Here is a 20,163-nt window from a genome sequence, read left to right as displayed (position 1 = left end):
TGTAAACCCTGTCTGAATCATGATTTTAACAAACCAACTATAAAAAAGGCTTTTTTGAGAAAATCAGGGAAATCTAAATATGGAATGAGTATTATATGATACACAGGAATTTTGTTAGTGATAATACAAGAGAACTGTGTGTGCGTGTGTGTACTTAAATGTTTACTTTTTTTATATCTTTAAATGTTAACTTATTTTTGGAAAGAGAGAGAGAGAGAGAGAGAGAGACAAAGGGTGAGCGGGGGAAGGGCAGAGAGAGGGAGACACAGAATCTGAAGCAGGCTCCAGGCTCTGAGCTGTCAGCAGAGCCCTAAGCAGGCAGAACTCACTAACTGTGAGATCATGACCTGAGCCAAAGTCATATGCTTCACTGACTGAGCCACCGAGGCACCCCGAGAGGATTGTATATTTTAATAAGTCCTCATCAGTAAGAGAATTTATGCTTGAACTGGTCTGCTGTCTGGGATTTGCCTTGAAATATTCGTTTAAAAGTTAAATTTCAGGGGCACCTGGGGGACTCAGTTGGTTAAGCATCCACTTCAGCTCAGGTCATGATCTCATGGTCCGTGGGTTCGAGCCCCGCGTGGGTTCGAGCCCCGCGTCCGGCTCTGTGCTGACAGCTCAGAGCCTGGAGCCTGCTTCAGATTCTGTGTCTCCCCCTCTCTCTCTGCCCCTCCCCTGCTCATGCTCTGTCTCTGTCTCAAAACTAAATAAAAATATTTTTAAAAATTAATAAAAGTTAAATTTCACCCAAGGTTGAATATGGATGACAGATACCTGAGGATACAATGCATTATTCTACTTCTGTGTTTGAAAATCTCCATAATAAAGTTTAATATACATAACAACATGACAGAAGGCCATGGGAAGCAGGTAGTATTAAGCTGGGCCTGAAGGATTGGTACAATTTGAATCCATCCCCCTTTAAAAAAAAAAAAAAGTTTATAAACTGCAGCTTGTAAAGGGAGTTACCCTACACAAGGCTAACTGACTCAGGGTCCAAGCTACTGTATAAACTTAGTATAACTTATTACTTCCTCAACCATATTTTTGACAAAGGACACATAAAAATTTTTTCCCCCAAAAATGGATTTCCAAATAAGCATAAATGTCTTTGGCCTTATTTTTATCAGACACCACCCCCTAAAGAGAACAAAATTTACTTAACACTCAATGTCATGCCACAGATCATACTAGGCACACTGTATCTAATTCTTACTACAATCCAGAAAAGCAGGATTCTTTACAAATAAGGAAACTGTACCAATTTCCATATCCTAATAGACAATAAACTACTAAAATGGCAGAGGATTTGATACTGTCAAGACTCCAAAGGCTCCATGCTGCTCTTTTCCATACCAACCAAGCATAAACCGTCAGTCAGCTTGTATGTAAATTATACAACTAAAAGCTTTCCCCAATCATCCTTTTGCTTATACTATTCCAGTCCCCTGGACAGCTCTTTGCCATCTAACTCTTCACATGCAAATTCTATAAACTCAAAATTTGGCTCAAATGCCACTTTCTTCATCAAAACCTATCCCCAAGCAATCTTTTTCTTAATTTCCATCGCATTTAATTGGTATTTTCAGTGTATTAATATCACATTAACTGTTAGACTTGAAAACTTCTCTAAATCATAACTAGGACAGAAAAAACACATAACACAATCATGCAAGCTATTCTGGTTACACCAGTGTTCCATGAAATGTTAACAATTATGAGGGAGAGGATCAGGATAATGTAATAAGGAGAGAAGTAAACTCGTAACATTATCAAGTATGAATCCATTCAAAAGCATGAGATAAATGCATTTATGCATATATAGAAAAAAATCCAAGGGGTACTTGGATGGCTCTGTCAGTTAAGCATCTGACTTTGGCTCAGGTCATGATCTCACGGTTGGTTCGTGGGCTGGAGCCCCACATCAGGCTCTGTACTGACAGCTTGGAGCCTGGAGCCTGCTTCAGATTCTGTCTGTCTTTCTGTCTCTCTCCCTGCCCCTCCCCTGCTCATGCTCCATCTGTATGTTTCTCTCTCAGTTCCCACTTATCTAAAACTTAAATTAGTCTGGGCAGAGAAACAGGAATAGATTGTTATTAGTATTTTTGCAAGTTCTCCAGATGATGTTTCCCTGTACAGATACAACTGAGACCCTTACACGTCACCATATCACCTATAGCTAAAGAATACACCTACAAACACACTAATGGTTTTCCAAATAAAAAATAAAAAAATAAAAAATTTGGATCATTCATCATGATGTAACAGATAAATATGAATTAAAAGATCTAGAATATAGCTCCACGTTTGTCCCGAACTAGGTGAATGAACTCAGAACACTTGAATACTCTGGTCCCGTTTCCCCATTTGCAAATGAGAATATGCCCCCCTCACAGGATTATTGTGAAGAATAAATGAGATAATATATAAAATTAAAATATAAGTGTTTTCTAGAGTATTAATGACCTAGTATAATGAGTGGATGATTTTCTTACTTAAAAAAATCAATATAGGGTGGCTCAGTCTGTTAAGCACCTGACTTCAGCTCAGGTCATGATCTCATGGTTTGTGGGTTTGGGCCCTGTTTTGGGCTCTGTGCTGACAGTTCAGAGCCTGGATCCTGCTTCAGATTCTGTGTCTCCATCTCTCTCTGCCCCTCCTCTACTTGCGCTCCATCTCTCTCTCTCTCAAAAATAAACATTAAAAAAGTATTTAAAAAAAAATCAATATAAAATCCTCTAATACAAGAATTTTTCTGGGAATTTACCTTACATAAACAGAACCAACAAAAATAAACTGCATAACATTTACTGCAGCACCACTTCTAGTGGTTCAAAAATAAGAATTAAACAACATAAACTCAACAACAGAAAAATGGTATAGCAAATTAAAATCTATGCACTGAATGTTACAAGTTGATAAGTAATATAGTCAAATGTCCATATTAAGTAAAAATACCAAGTTGGCTAAGGTGTATCACACAATCCCATTTTTGTTTAAAATAGAGGAGTAATATATATATGACCATATATTTGTGTGCAGTATGACCAAATAAACACTTAACTCTGGTAGGAGAGGAGGTACTACTACTGGCTTTATCTTTGCTTTTTTGGTTTGTGTTCTAAGGCTCACTGAAGCTAGCAAAATTGTTTTTTCTTTAAAGGTGTGTGTGCGTGCTCATATACATGCACGTATAGATATATATGTATATGTGCATGTATACACACACATATTTATACATGCACTATATACATATATATGCTTCACACACTGTGCAGAGCCCTATACGGGGCTTGAACTTATGACTCTAAGATCAAGACCTGAGATGACATCAAGAGTTGGATGCTTAATCAAATGAGCCACCCAGGCACCCTAAAAGGTCCTATGTTAACATAGTTTAAATGCATTAGTTTAGAGACTTTATCACAGAATATAGTACAAGTGATCCTGTGCTATTTTCAGTTCATTTTAGTAGTACTAGGTTGAATGCCCAACAACTGAAGACTTGTCTCAAATGATTATCTAGTAATTTTCAATTGTTACACATAATCAATTGGAATCAATATAGCACCAAGGAGAAATAACTTAAATGTTAGGTTGTAACAGAACTAAAGGAAGTCATTTCAATGCATGGTCTGAGACAACTGAGGAAAAATAAAAACCATTTTAAGCAGCAAACTCTAATGCAATTTTAAAAGGATTTTTTTTCTTTAGAATTTTCCAAAGTGTTTTCCTTAACCACCAACTCACAGTGTTATTTGAAATAAAAGGTTCCCTGTCCATTACATTTAGGATATGCTGCTCCCTGGTAGTCATTTATTCTTTTGCAAGCTGAGCATACAGTCAATCCAGAATTTATTGTCACATAGTAAGTCCTACAGTTAAAACTGCTTAGCTTTACGCCAGTATTATAACTTTTTTCTGGAAATATGTTAACACAAAATAAGTTATTTTAAACAGTATTTCTAGTAATTTCCAAGAAAAGAAAGCTTAGCCAATTATACAACATATTTCAACTTTTTAAACTTTTGTCTAAGAAAAGCCACAACTTATGACAGTTAAGTTTTAAAACACGTTTGGTTTACTATGACTACTCTGAATAGTATAAGAAAAAATATATGAGCTGTACAAACCTTTCAAATAAATAGGAATCTCTTAGGTGATTAAGTATGAATTGTGATTTTTTAAATTCCTCAAATATTCAAGAACAAGCTTTGAATGGATGATCACTTGTATCTCAATAACTTTAAGTGAAATGACCCAACCAATTTCTTAAAGATGTTGTAAAAAACCTTCTGTAAGTTGCTTAGAAACAAACAACAAAAAAACAACTGCCTATGGTGCCCCTGGGCGGCTCCGAACAGCATGGGACTCTTCATCTCTGGTTTGGAAGTTCGAGCCCCATTAGGTGTAGAGATTACTAAAAAAAAAAAATAATTAAAAACTTAAAACACACACACACACACACACACACACACACACACACACACACACACACACCCACCCACCCCCACACCCACCCACCCACCACCACAAATGCCTACACTGCAGTGGCTGAAAAGAGAAACCAAATCTGTTAGTTTCCAGGACTATTAAGTTACATACCAAAAAAGGGTCTGTATAGAAATATTCTTGAGCATAATTTAAATGAAATTTGCTCTGTAGCTAGGTAAATAAAAATGTGTTGAAAGCTGCATGAAGTATCTCATAGGAAGAAATATAGACAATAAAGCAAAAATTAATCTTAGGAAAATAACAAAGCAAATATTAGTAGCGAATTAGTAAGTAAAATGTAACTTCTGAAGATACAAAGATTAAAGGGGAGAAAACACAATAAATTACATACAATTCTCATTATCCATGAAAAAAAAATCATACAACCTTATTTCTAGCACTAAGTTTTCCTTGAACATTATATCAAGGACACAGAACTGTAACAGAAAATCTCAACAACATTCTCTTAACAGATGCAGGTTTCATAATCTCATTTTTTACAATCAGCTTTCCTCCAGGAAAACCATGTACCTAACTTGTAACACAATCCAGGGAATGCAATTCCACAGCAATACTTTAAAGTTTCCAAACAATATGGCCTAAATCTTCCCAGTTTACAATCTTGGATTTCCAAAGTCTTTCAGGAATGACCAAATTTAAAAAAGCCTTTAAATCTGATGAGCCCCTATTTATCTCTCCAGGTCCTATCTTTTCAATGTTCCCTACCTCCACTTTAAATTCTGCTACTCTCCCCTATCAGGGTCACTACCCATACTAATCCCTCTGGCTGAATGCCATTTACCCATCTCTTGACTAATTTCTCCAGGTCTTTTTTTCATTTTTAAATTTTAAGTAGGCTCCAAGCCCAACATGGGGCTTGAACTCATGACCCTGAGATCCAGAATTGCATGCCCTACTGACTGACTGACTCAGCCAGGTGCCCCTCTCCAATTTTTTTTAAAACTCAACTTAACCTCGCATAGAAAGCTATTCCTGACCCGTGTCAGCTATTCCTGACCTATGTAAGCCCATTACACTTTTGTGACATCACTCGCGTGTTACTCAGTACACTTACTATACTGCACTGTAATCACAAGTTTAATCAACTTCCTCTTCACTTTATTTTTAAAATTTATTTACTTAGAGTGAGAGAGAGAGAGAGAGAGGAGGGGAGGAGGAGGGCGCGCAAGCAAAAGCACACATGCGGGTAGGAGCAGAGTGAGGGAGAGAAAATCCCAAGCAGGCCTCATTCTGTCAGCAGGGAGCCTGAGGCAGTGTTCAAACCCATGAACCTTGAGATGACGTGAGCCAAAATGAAGAGTCAGACACTTTAACCGACTGAGTCACGCAGGCGCCCCCCTCTTCACTGTATTATAAACTCCCTAATAACAAGGATCTGATACCACCAATGTCTAAATAAAGTCTGGCATTATCAGAGGCCTGCAAGTCTCAAAATGTATTCAGGTTTCTGGTAGTCTAGCTTGATGACAGGATACAACCTAGAATATTCAGAGTAACAAATGGGATTGAATGTTCCTCAAATAATACTCCATGAGTATCTTCTCAAGCAGACTCAAAATAAAAATTAGCAAACAATTTATCTTTGGCAAGTTCCTAGAGTACTCCCATTCCTACTGGTATAGGAACCACATAATTTAGAGATTAAATGAAGGTACCAAAGACATTCCCTTTGATCCCTTTTCAGCAATTACACTTCAACCGTAGGGAGGTCCAAGAAAACATCTACAGACAAAACTGACAGCTATCATCTTCTCAAAACTTCAAATCTTAATGTTGCTTACGTTAAATCAGTCTTAAAGACTTAGATATTACTACAGAAAACTTATTACATTTAGTCAAGCTAAAAGTGTTGATAAAATACTGCATAGATGTTAATAAATGACTTGGTCACCAAAATGGAAGACATAAATAGCTCCTATGTGTATATAATTCTTGGTATTTGACAAAACCAGACAATACTATCCATATTTTTCTCTACCTACAATTTGCCTTATTTGACTACCTAGCAAAGACCTATACTTAGGGTCAGCTTGACTCTACCACTCATTTACCCTAATGTCTGAATGCATACAACCAGTTGCATCTTACACAATCAAAACAATATTCCACTGATCCATAAGTCTTTCAGCAATAGTGCTTAAAACCACAGATCACCACTTTTAGATCTAAAACTGGCACTCTTGGTATGAGATGTCCACTCTAATAGAAATTATAAAGATCTATCCTCGGGGCGCCTGGGTGGCGCAGTCGGTTAAGCGTCCGACTTCAGCCAGGTCATGATCTCGCGGTCCGGGAGTTCGAGCCCCGCGTCAGGCTCTGGGCTGATGGCTCAGAGCCTGGAGCCTGTTTCCGATTCTGTGTCTCCCTCTCTCTCTGCCCCTCCCCCGTTCATGCTCTGTCTCTCTCTGTCCCCTCCAAAAAATAAATAAACGTTGAAAAAAAAAAATTAAAAAAAAAAAAAAGATCTATCCTCAAATTACGTTCTCTATATTTATAGGTATTTTTTTTTTAACGACTACAAAAAAGTGTGAAAAAAAAAATGCCTTCTCTCCCCCCTTCCCCTGCCACACACCATTTTTTATGTACTCTGGCAGTTGCAGGTTTTATTCTCTTAAGCAGGTATTGAATAGGTGGTTTTGCAGTGTCATTTTATAGTCAATTTCATCAAATCCCTTCCAGGAAGCAGATTTTTGGAGGCTTTGTGGTTCAAATACTTGCCTCAGGTAGCTGATAATGGCTGCTTTTTTTTTTTCTGTCCCATTTATAGTCAAAAGTATTCTTACATTACAACTACCCATTTCCCTTTACACTTTCCCTTTAGTGAAATGCTGGGATATGCACATAAGGTGTACACACTTGTATGTTTTCCAGTACTCTACTCCAACGTCTTTTCTCTACAAAGAGAGTAAGTGAATAAGTGAAAATCTGTGAACTAAAAATGGATGGGATTACAGCAGCTAAATTTGCAGAGGTGAAATACACTAAACTATGATTTTGCCAACATGCTTGAATAACCAATACTTTTTCAATTCTTTAAAGCACTTTAGAATTCTAAAGTACAGAAAGAAGCCAGGCAAAGATCAAATAAAATTTTTCTTTTAAGAAAAAGGTTAACAAAAGACAAAAATTTCCACAATTTTATTAAGAATTAAAATGACTCTCTGGAAGGTGATACTGTGTTTAATTAGGCAAGTCTTAATTTTTTCATTTATAAAGTTGGATCTTTTGAGTTGTTGGACGAAAAAGTCACCAAGACAAAAATACATTAACCTTACGTATATAAACATACTGCTACCTGAAACTAAAAAGAAAGAAGAACCTACCTATGTAATAGTTTCATTGGAAAGGCTCGAAAATAACAGCTCTGAAAATTCACTTTTCCCACTACAAAATACATTTTAAGTGATAAATGTCTTCTATCTATATTGCTAAATATAAAAATTATTATTAAAATATTAGCTTCTAAATGAAGGTTTAGGTTTTTGAAGGAAAGGTTTTTGAAGGAAACCTTTTTCCACCACATCAGAATTCAGAAGTGAGACACAGGAACTAGACTGATAGCAATCCAATATCTGATCAAGCTACAATGGAAAGCATAATTTAGACCTAAGCCAGTGGGGCTTCTACCACCACACCCCTTAATTATCCTGACCCAGTTACAGGCAGCACTGGACAACTGATGGTCCTCCAAAAAGATGCAGAGTCTATCTATCATGGTCACCTCAAGAAGCAGCAGAATAAAGAGCTTTCTGCAGGGGGCAGACTTCCAAAGAGAAAGAGAGGAAGGAGACTACAAGCCATACTTGATCAGTTCCTTGTTATAAGTTCATCAAAAGCAACAGTGAAGAATTAGGACAACAGAAGCAAGCCAGACTGTTTTTATGCCTTCGTAAAAACAGCAAGAAATCTAATACATCACCAACCAATTTACCCAGTTACAAGTACAATTTTTATACTAATCACACACCTATCAGTAAAACAGCCACAACCTGAATGCAAGTCAAAGGCATATGAGATACATTCAAATATTTAAAATAGTCATAAACTTAAGAACATGAAAAAAATAGAGTATTTCCCTATGTTAGAAACCGACAAGTTTAAAGGTCATTGAATTACGAAATAATTCAGGAGACAGGAACCAACTTCCACTTAAAATTATGAAGATCTTGGGGGCGCATGGGTGGCTCAATTGGTTAAGTGTCTGACTCTTGATTTCGACTCCAGTCATGATCTCAAAAGGTTCCTGAGCTGGAGGCCTCAACTGGACTCTGCTCTGAGAGCGAGGAGCCTGCTTGGGGATTTTCTCTCTCTCTGCCCCTCCCTCACTTGTGCATTCGAGCTTGCTCTCTCTCAAAAATAAACTTAAAAAAATTATGAAGATCTTGTCAATGTCTATAAAAAGCAGACAGAGTCTGGTCACTGACCAGACTGGCTTTGGAGGTCACACCTGGCCCAAAGCTCTGATCATAGTTACTTTTGTTAACTAGGATAAGTACCTACACAGGAAGACAAGTTATATTTCAATACCAGAAAGATTATTTATAAAGTATGGAAGGTTTAGGAGAAACAAAATCATAATATTACCTTTAAGACTGCATAGTTTGGTTTGTTTACTTGTAACACTTAAGATTATTGGCCTATTAAAGCAGACAGCCTTGCATGACCAAATTAAATATGGTAGTAATTTAGACTTTTAAGTTGAAATTTTACTAAATATGAAAACATCTAAAAGAACCTTGCACTCAAATTTTTTCAAACGTATAAAAATTAAGGTTTAAATTCTCCTGAAGATGTTTAACAGCAAATCTAACCTGAAGATTAAATAGCCAGACTTGTACAAACAGGAAAAAAGAACTTAAAAGCTGAAGACCCAAGATTCTGAAATACTAACTTTTTAAAATCCGTGTAAACCTTTAGTGGGTACAAAAACTGTCCTTGGGACACCAAAAGACAATCCTAAATAACTTATTTCACCAAAAATTTGACTTGAAACGACATTCATGCGAAAAGGAAATCACTATGATGCCTATGCAGATGAAGCAAATTATCTTTAAAAAGCAGGATATTAAAAGACTAACGACAGAAACTTAAGTCAATTAAAAATATCTGTCCTTGTGTTTTAAACAGGATTCCTAGCCAGAATTCCTTAAATCATCCTGATACTCCCAGTCACATGGTGAAGAGTCACCTATTAAACATGAAATCTAAGCAGTAAACAAGCCTTTAAAATCCTTAGGTAAATTCCTTTATTATAATTGTTTCGATATACCTTTACAGATACTACATTTCTCTTAAGCGTTTAAAACATTCATCTAATAAAGCTTTCCCTAAAAAACTTTACCAAAAAAACCCTGTCACCAGTTTTAAGTTAAAAATCTCACAAAGTCCTAAGACCTGACTTTACCATGCTTGTCCTATTACACCTAATGTGCCCGTAATACTAACCCACAAAATGTTTAAATATGTGTCTTAATAAAAGACTAAGTTAAGGAAATTGGGTTTTCCCTAGGTATGTTTTCGGAAGTAGCATAACTTTTACACGCGTTTGGGAACAATTCATTTTCCCAAAATCTGGCCCAATTCAGACACAAAACTATTGCTAAAATGTCTGAAGCATCTAATCTTTCCTTTCGTTTTAATGTATGTATCTTTTTGGGTGTCGAAATCTGTTTCAGTAACAAAAACATAACATTCCTTAATAATGGCACCTAACCAGCCTAACCCAAGTCGCTCTTTCATACCCACACCTGTCTGCTACAAGCTTTTCCTGGATACACTCGGGCCCACGAGAATTCCCACACTTGTTTTTATAAACCCACTCCTTCCTCTTCGCCCACTTCCAACTCGCACACTTCTCTGGATCCACCGGCCTCTGCCCTCTTTCCGAATCCAAGGGCTGAGAGGACAGCTCGGTCCTTAACCCCAAGCGCCGAGAAACCGAGGACACCAGCACCCCAGCGCCGCGAGGCTGCGGCGTGGGGAAGGAAAGGAGGCGGGAGAGCCGAGCCCCCCCCACCCCCCCCCCGCCGCCGCCGCCGCCGCCGGGCGCACACCCCCTTCCGGCACCCCTCCCCCCGCATTGTGCGAGCGGGCCTCAGGCCGCTGCCGTCCCGGGCTGCCCGCAGGCCCCGTCCGCCCTCCCGCCTGCGGGCTGCCCCAGCCGAGGCCGCCACACAAAGCTCGGGGAGCCAGCCCCTGCGGTGCCAGAGCACGGGGAGAAGGAGCAAGCGCGGGCTGACTTACGGGGCTGCTGCGGCCGCGCTGCCTCAGCCGGGGACACCGACCGTTGGGCACACGGCGGTGTCGCTCTTGGCCGTCCTTCCCTCCTCCGCCTTCGGTGGCGGCAATATCTTCTTTCTCCACCTACCTCCCTCCCCCCCACCCCACCTCCTCCTTCTCCTCCCCCTCCTCCTCCGAACCACCGAAGTACCGAGGGTGAGACACAGAGACTCACAACAACATGGCTGCCACCGCCGCCTCCCCTCCCCTCCCCCCCCGCCCACCGGGCGAGCGCAAGGCACTCCGGGAGAAAAGGGAGGGGGAGCACTCACCGAGATGCGCCTCCTTTCTGTGGCTTCCGTCGCTTCTCCCGCGCTCTGGGCGCCGGCCGGCGGGAGCTCTGCGCGTGCGTACGCTCTCAGCGCTCGCGCGTTTCGGCCGTCCCTCAGGCGTGCACTCCCCCGCCCTCACCTTGCGAGCTCGCAGCTGGTTCTGGACTCAGAGGTGGCACCAGGCGGGGACGTGCTCCCAACCTCCGGCGGCGCAGGCGTGTTGCCCAGCGCCGCGTTCGCGTCTGTCTTCCCGCGTGGGGCCTCGACTTCCGAATTCGCTTACCCTCCGCTTCCTCCCCGGTAGCTCATTGTTCTCCGCCAACCGCCTGTGCGGGTGTTAGAGCTTCCGACCGCGCGGTACTCCCCGCACTTAGCTTCTGGGGTGCTGACACCCACAGGAGCTGGACAGTAACCCAGGCCCTTGGGTTCCATCCTCACCCTCTCCCCGCAGCAAGACGACGGAGACGCAGTTTGGATGGAAAAGTGAACCCCTTACGTGGACTGTCATTCTAGTCGTTTCCTCTTGGGCAAGTGGAACCAGCTCAGCACATTGCCGGCCTGCAACGCTTGGCCGGAGAAAACACAAAAGAGACTCAGGTCGTTCTGCTGGGGCAGTGATTCTCACTTATCGCCAGTTTTCATCAACCGCGCTCTCCAAGCGCACCTCCCTCCCTCTCGCAGTTAGAGACCAAACCCGTGCCATCGTCCTGGCTCCTGGCTTTGGTAGTGGTGATCCCAGGCTTGAAACCCACCCGGAGTCTGCCCCTGGCACACAGCTGTAATGTGGTAGAGGCACGGGCACTGTGTCCAATTTGTTCTCCATTGTTTGCACAACCCTCTGACGTTCTGTACTTCGAAACGGAGCGCCTTGTAAGAACTTTATCTTCCTGGACGACTGTAAGCTACCCGAGAGGCTGCAAGGACCATGGGTATCTTGTCCATGCATGTGTGTTATGTCCCCCAGCGCCTGGGCCATGGGAGACTTTAACAGTCGTGTACTGAATGCATAAGCTTTTCAGTTTTTTAATTACCAACAAAGTGTGACATTTAAATCCGTCTCAAGCCTTCACCTGTGGCCCAAATTTCAGGCTTCTAGATATTTCCACCTAAATATTCTTCCTGGCACCAAACATATCAAAAACAATTCACACCCACCCGCCACCCCCAATTCGTATATTATCTCCATAGATGGCAGTGCCACGACCTATTCAGTATCCCTAAGTTCATCCTTTGAACCATTCTTGTCTCTCATACACCTCCCCCTATATAGGTAACTTGCCAATCCTTTCAGATTTTCACTGCCCAAATATTTCTGGAGACACTTTTTCCCCGTTTCCCCATTAATACTAGCCTTGCTTCCCAGGTCTGAATTTCTGTAGCAGGGTCTTAATTAGCCTTCTTGTGTTCAGTCTTGTTCCCTCCAGGCAGTTCTGCTCCCTGCCATCTGCAATGAAAATCTGATTCCTGGCTCTCATGCCTCTCCTTTAGCCATTTCATTGCTTCATGTTGCCCACAACTGCAATCCTCAAGTATGTTCTGTCACTACTAACAGGCGTTCCTTCAAGAAATGTCTCATGATCAATTAAGTATGGGAGACACTGGGATGGACATATGTTGCCTTCTTCCCCCCCTCCATTGAGCCAATACTAGTTGAAGAGTTGTTATATATAGTTGCTTAATTCAGGCAAAACTAGATGGACTCATCAGAAGCCCTTCCTCGGAATGCGGAATTCGGGCTAAGAGACCCCAATCTCCCTCTGGGAAGTCTCTTGAACCTGTAAATCTGGGCTGATTTGTCCCACGGTGTGGACAGGGAACCCACAGAGAAGACGAGTTGAGAGAGAAAAAGAGAGTCCTGATAATGCTTCTCTTCCCCTTTGTTCCTGTACCTTGCTGGCTGCTTCTCCCCTTGGATTCTGAAACACCTGCCTGGATCCTTACAATAAATTCTGCTTTTTTTTTTTGCTTAAGTTAGATAAAGTGAGTTTCTGTTACAACCAAAAGCTGTTTAACTAAAAGCTGTGTGTTCACCATAGTTATTATTTATTTAGTGCATACAGGATGCAAGCATTAAACCACTTTTCATTCCTTGTTTCATTTAATGCTCCCAATATCTCTGTGAGTAGGGCAACTTCATGGGCATGTGAACTGCATAGTCCCAAAAGGTCTGAAGATTTCCACAATTGGTTTAATGCTCTGTCACTGCCATCTAGAAAATCTTAACAGTTCTTGGAAAAGACAAATTTTCATTTCACACTGGGCTCCACAAATTATATAACCAGTACTGCCTATGAGGTATTATCTCTATTTGACAAAGGCTTCTTAGCATCTTTGAAATCAAATTATGCGTTGTAAATAACAAAGTGAGGGGCATAGAATGCAATGCTTCCCCAAAATGATTGACTCTAGAAGACTTTTTTTTTTCCCCATGGAAAATCTTGTAGAGGCTTTGTGCTCAGCAGAACACAGATCAAAGCCCAGCCCTTTAGTGATCTGACTCTGCCCACCTCCAGCTTCTGATTCACCATGCACGTGAGCAGTTTCTTGCTTCTGTGCCTTCACATATGCTTTGCAATCTGGCTTTGCTCATTAAGCACCTTCTGATTATAATTGGCTTCTCCTGTATATTCACCTACAAGGAAAGAATGCACTCCTCAGCTACTGTAAATATCAGGTGTGTTTGATAGTTAAGGTGGACGATGTAATTGATGCCTGACAGCCATTCTAATCACCTGGAATCTTGTTAGAGATGCAGAATCTTGGCCCCACTCCAGACCTACTGAATCAGAATCTGCATTTTAACATGGTTCCGGGGCAATTCCTCTATATAATAAAGTTTAAAAAGCATTGGTAAACCAATCACAGTAATTCCATCTCACTTGTTAGGAACCGGTTCTATAGGGGGTGTGTCATTCATTTAAAACCTGTGAGACACCAAGAGGTGCCAACTCAGCATCTGGGGGGGGGGGGGGGGCGGGAATCCAGGCTCTCTCTCCTGGAGGTAAACAAGAAAGCATCTTGCCCCCTGTTCCTGCCAACAGGCTTCCTATGCCACTAGTAGCCTACCCAGAGTATTCATTCTTCCTGTCTTCTTCAGTAGCAGATCCTCTGAAGAGGCATAGGGTGGAATGAGTGGCTGGACTTTTCAGCAACATGCATTACATCTTAGGAATGTGCTGTCTGGCCTGTTGAAACCAGTGGTTCTCAGCCAGAGTTGCACATCAGAATCACCTGGGGGAACATTTGAACCATATCATTCTCAGTCCCCATCCCAGAGATTTTAATTGAATGGCTCTGGTCTGGCTGAAGCCTAGATATTGAAATTTTTAAAAATGTTCCTCGGCGGTTACAGTGTGTAGCCATTGAGAACCACCAGTTTAGATACACCACATCTAGAGCATAATGCCATTTTAATATTCCCTATGAAAATGCCCCTTTCCACTGGGACTGCTAACGAAACTTCTTATAAAGTCTGTTTACAACTTTGTTGTTTTTATAAAAATATAAACCCTTTATAAAAAGTCCAAGAAATAAAAGTTCAAACCATCCCAATTTTAATATTACAGAATACTAACATCCATATGTGAATACTGTTATTACAAGCATGAATACATATAGAAGGATGGATAGAGAGCTACATAGAGTAATGGACAGGAATAGACTCAATCTGGACATGCCATTTTTCTTAAAATACAGTGTTGAACCTGGTCTTACTTGAATTTAACAAAAGAACTGAAGGAACTGCTCAGATGCATGTTTCCTCATTGTAAGAGAGATTGATTCATAAAAGGTTTCTCAAAGAGTAAACAAAATGATAAAAAATCATAATAGGACAGAGCAACTTTTTAAAACTATGTGCTTCATTATTGGCCATACTGAGTTCCCTGCTATGAGAGATAGATTAACACTCTTTCACTTCCTCCCATCTCTTCCCCATACTTCCTAAATTTTGGTGCACATTATTTTTCACTTTGTCAGGGTTTATATTTATATTCCATTTTTTTCCATCATTTCCTATCGATTTTTCTTAACCAGTATTTAAATGTATTTATCGTGCACTGCTTTATTTCCAGCTCCATTTTGGTTTGGTTGTGTAGATTTCATCATGTCTCAGTTAGCCTTTGTTCATGTGGATTACAAACCACCCGCAGGGATCATTTCCTAGCTCCCAGTTCTGTGGGTTGGTCAGTTGGGCTGGGTTTAACTGGGAAGTTCAGCTGATCTCTCCTGGATTTACCTGTGCAAATTGGCCATCCGGTATTGAGCCTAGGGCTGCATCTGTCAGTTCTGGTGGTCAGCCTAGGCACACGTAGCCCCTCCAGCAGGTTTGCTTTGTCTTGTTCAACAGGTGGCAGCGTGAGAATGGAAGCTGCAGGCTTGGAATTCAAGTAATGTCCCTTCTGCTGCAAGTCATTGGCCAAAGCGAGTCAGAAGGCCAGCCCGTATTTAAAAGATGAAGAAACAGACTTTATCTTTTGATGGCAGAAGGTACAAAGAATCTGTATGTATTCTCAGTCTTTCAACAGCCTCATATTCCTTAAGTTTTGAAAATGTCTTCCTATTTTATTTAAACTTAAACAAGTGTTCTTGAGTCTTGCCATCCTGCACCCCTGCCATGTCCCAGGACTTTGTGGATACTGCTCATAGGAAAGAGTCTGGAAAAGTCTGAGACTGATTTGATTTTAACCTACTTAAGAATTTTTTCTCGCCTTTTGAAGTTTGAGGTCTTAACCACAATATATCTCACTGTCCATCAGTTTCTAACAGATTTTCCTGGTATTACAATATAATATTTGAAATTAAGTTCTTTAATCATTTTGGGAAATTTTTCTGTATAACAGCCCTGAATATTTTTTCTGTGACCGTTTTTTAAAAATGTTTATTTATTTTTGAGAGAGAGAGAGAGGGCCACCCAGGTGCCCCTTTTTCTGTGACCTGGAATAGATTTTCTACTTCAGGGGCAAGAATTATCCTTATTTGAAACATCTTGCACAACTTAAAGCTAATGAGAAGATCACTATTAAAAAGAAGTTTTTGGGGAACGTCTGGGTGGCTCAGTTGATTAAGCATCTGACTTCAGCTCAGGTCATGATCTCACGGTTCGTGAGTTTGAATCCTGGGCTCTCTGACATCAGCACAGAGCTGGCTTCAGATCCTCTGTCTGCTGTTCTCTCTCTCTCTCTGTCTCAAAAGTAAACATTCAAAAATAAATAAATTTTTGAAAAAAAAGAAAGAGACATCTTTGTCCTTCACATGTACCCTCTCCTTGTTAATTGCTTTAATATCTTTGTCTTTTTCTTCTGAATTCATGACGATGAAATCAAGCCTTATCTACATGTTATTAATTCAATTTTCAGCCAAATTGCCAATGGTGCAGTGTCACCGTTAGTTTCGATGATTCCTTAGCTCTTCCATCATCCTTTTCATCTCATTTTGATGTTTTCTCACCAGCTGTGCTATTAATCTATTGTGTCCCAACTCCAAACTTTGTGGTGCTGAGATTGGGACCCTGCAAATGATACTTCCTCACCAGCGGGCTACCTGCTAGACATTGTCAGTAGTGGGCACCTGGAAAGAGACGGGAAGGTGGGAGAGAGGAGAAGCCCCTTGGTCTTTCCACTTGTTACTCCTGTCAGAATGATCCCGAGGCAGCACTTCAGCTGGACGGTAGCAGTGGTTCCAGTTTCTAACTTCTTGCACACTCCAAGAATCAGCCTGCTTGAAGGAATAAGCAGTGGCTGGACAGCACCCCTCCTCAGAGAAGTAAGACCTTGTTCCTCTGGAGACTCTTCTCCAAACCCCTGAGGTCATAAGAGCAACCAGGGTGCCCCTCCCCCAGACGGCCAAGTTCCAATTCTGTGGGGCTCTTCCTTTGCTTCTAAGTTTGGCTGATGTCCCCCTCTTTTCTTTATTTCCCCAGGGGTGGTACCTGCAGTTACTAACTCTATACTGCCTCATCATGTTTCTCCTTCAGTCAGCTTAACCAATTCCCCCACATTCTCTCCATTTAAATAACCAATATTTTCCTGACTGGTCCTGAACCGATGCATCATCTTCTAGAACTTATTGAAGTTATGTTATTAAATATTATAGCATAAGTATTTGCAGAAAATGTGACTTAAAAAAAATATTTTCCCATACCTTTATTGTCACTTTTTCTATGTCTATTGTTTTGTTTTGTTTAAATGAGTCTCTTAGACAACATTGCTGGCTTTTATTTTTTAAAGAGATTTATTAAGCTATAATTCACATGCCATACAACTTACCCATTTAAATTTTTTTGTTTTTATATTTATTTATTTTTGAGAGACAGAGACAGAGCACAAGTCAGGGAGGGACAGAGACAGAAGGAGACACAGAATCCGAAGCAGGCTCCAGACTCTGAGCTGTCAGCACAGAGCCTGACACGGGGCTCCAACTCACAAACTGTGAGATCATGACCTGAGCCAAAGTCGGACGCTTAACCAACTGAGCCACCCGGTACCCCACAACTTACCCATTTAACGTGTACAGTTCAGTGGGTTTTAGGATATCCAGAGATGTGTACAACCATCAGCACAGTCAATTTTAGAATATTTTCATCATTTCAAAAAAAGATCACATTCCCTTAGGGTAGTACTCTGCTGTCATCCTACCCCTAAACAGCCACTAGTCCACTTAAAAAAATGTTTATTTATTTGTTTTGAGAGAGGGAAGGGACAGAGAGAGAGGGAGAGAGAGAGAGAGAGAGGGAGAGAAAATCCCAAGCAGGCTCTGCACTGACAGTGCAGAGCCCAACTTGGAGCTCAGTCTCATGGCCATGAGATTATGACCTTAGCTGAAATCAAGAGTTGGACCCTTAACCCACTGAGCCACCCGGGAGCCCCACTAATAGACTTTTTGTCTGTATAGATGGTTTGCCTATTCTGGACATTTCATATAAATGGAATCATATAACATGTGTCTTTTGTGATGGCTTCTTGCACCTAGCATAATGCTTTCAAGTTCCATCTATGCTATAGCATGCATTGGTCCCTCATTGCTTTTTATGGCCAAATATATTCCATTGCATGTATATACTGCATTTTGTTTACCCATTCATCAAATAATGGGCATTTGGGATGTTTCCACCTTTTACCTATTATGAATAATGCTGCTGTGAACATTGGTGGTCAAGTTTTTGGGCAGAATATCTTTTTGACTGTGGTCTTCCTCAGACTGGGTTCTCTGTCTTTTGTATGAGGTGTGGTTTGTTTGTTTGTTTGTTTTATTTGACCCTTGTAGTTTGTTTGCCTAATTGCCTAGTGGAAAGGCCTTTTTTTTTTTCCTTGTTCCTCAAGGTTACCACAGGCAGAGCTGGCACACTTTCTTTTGCTATGAGCAAGTGTGACCTTTCTCTCTTATCTGGGACCAATGTGTCTTCCCTTCAGAGCTATTGTGTGAGTACGAGGTATAGTTTTAAGCCACTTTTCTGTAGCCCGAGAAAACCCTGGTGGAGGAGGCAACAAGCATATCTGGCACTAAATTAGATGCTTGCTGGAGGACCTAGGTTCTGGTCGCTCAGTAGAGATCCTCCTGATCATTCTTTGCCAGGGCTCATGCTACCCACTCAAGGATTTATTCCACTCTCATGGGGTTCAGCTTGTTCTGTCAACTAAGAGTGTCCTGGAAGGTGGCTAACCATGGTGACATCCACTTTGCTTCCTGTCCTGTTCCATCCTAGCAGTCTGGTCTGTGAGAGCCCTATTTCAGTACTAAAGCCAGGCAGGAGCCCTGACCAGCTTGTGCATAGCTACGGTAAGCTTCCTTTCCTTCCTTTTCCCTTTCCAGGACAGAGCCCAATTTCTTTCTTTTTTTTTTTTAGTGTTTATTTATTTTGAGAAAGACACACACACACACACACACACGCACAGCGTGAGCAGGGTAGGGGCAGAGAGAGGGAGACACAGAATCCAAGCAGGTTCTAGGCTCTGACTGTCAGCACAGAGCCCATTGCGGGACTCAAACCCACAAACCACGAGATCATGACCTGTGCCGAAGTCGGACGCTTAACTGACTGAGCCACCCAGGCACCCCTAGACATAGCCCAATTTCTTAAATTATAAATTTGTAGAAGATTGGTTTCTATCAATTGTGCATTTTCAAAATCATGAGGAAGGTTTTCTTAGATATTCTTAGCTGATACCTTGCAAAACATGAAAGAATCTCTTGTTCTCCAAATGAGGCATCCAGTCTCTAGTAGAGCATTTCTCCAAAGCTTCTATTTCTCATCTCAAAATAGTTTCCAAATGTACTTTCTGTCATTCTGGTGGTATTGTCATAAACAACACTGCTAGTGCAGGCTTGAATCCCCACCTTTTTCCTAAAGCCTATACAAAATAAGGCCCCTGCTGTTAGTTAAACCTTAACTACTTATTGTTGTCCCATGATAGGCAATAAAACAGTGGGGATCTGAATCACGGTATGTTTTGGGTTTTGTTCTAGGAAGCTGTGGTAGCTGTGGGTTTGTTTGCTTATATTCTCTGAATGTTTGTGCATGAGGCCAGTGCTGTCACAGCCTTGTATGTCCTATTCCCCCTGAAGGAGAAGCCTACTGAATAGTAGCTGAAGAGCCAAAGGCATTTCCCTGAATGGGAATGGGGTTTTCCCAGCTTGTTACAGTTTCTCGGGGGGGGGGGGGGGGGGGGGGGGGGGACCTGACTAGTTCTTCCATTTGGGCATAGGAGGCAGTAAGTAGGACTTTCCTTGACTTAAAATAAGAAGGGTAGGTCCTGGACACAGGGAAATCTAGGACTTTGTCCTATGTCTGTTAGGCGAGAGCAGAACTGGACCAGGAGACTTGGTATTATCACAAACATGCCACACCTCCATAATTCCCAGAGAATGATTTGCATGCCATTGGGGTGATTCTGAGGCTGCGCGGTGAGTCAGGGAGCCAAATAATGCTCATAAATTCAAAAATAAATTAGCACCAGTCCATGATGTCAAGGAAAATCTTCTGGTATCTTCTGCTTTATAGATTGCCAGGAATAGAGATTTTGAAAGTAGATTATAGTTTCTCATTCGTCCTTAAACTAGAGATGCATTCTCACAGGAGAAATATCTGCAAAATATT

General features: G+C 41.2%; 1 protein-coding gene across 6 annotated transcripts in view; it reads right to left on the bottom strand.

The window, feature by feature from the left end:
- PUM2 (pumilio RNA binding family member 2) overlaps positions 1–11,019 on the bottom strand; it is a 100,988-nt gene extending 89,969 nt beyond the window's left edge. For 4 of the 6 annotated variants that reach the window (XM_043604459.1, XM_043604460.1, XM_043604465.1 and 1 more), the window contains exon 1: positions 10,762–11,019. The gene's annotated coding sequence lies outside the window, so the exon portion shown is untranslated. The remainder of the gene's footprint in view (positions 1–10,761) is intronic. The other 2 variants (XM_043604464.1, XM_043604462.1) reach the window with 1 other exon arrangement.
- Positions 11,020–20,163: the final 9,144 nt, after the last annotated feature.

This window comes from Prionailurus bengalensis, chromosome A3 (assembly GCF_016509475.1).
Source record: "Prionailurus bengalensis isolate Pbe53 chromosome A3, Fcat_Pben_1.1_paternal_pri, whole genome shotgun sequence".
In the NCBI taxonomy this organism is placed as follows: Eukaryota; Metazoa; Chordata; class Mammalia; order Carnivora; family Felidae; genus Prionailurus; species Prionailurus bengalensis.
Note: the sequence above shows the minus strand (reverse complement) of the source record. Positions and strands in the feature narration are given on the sequence as shown.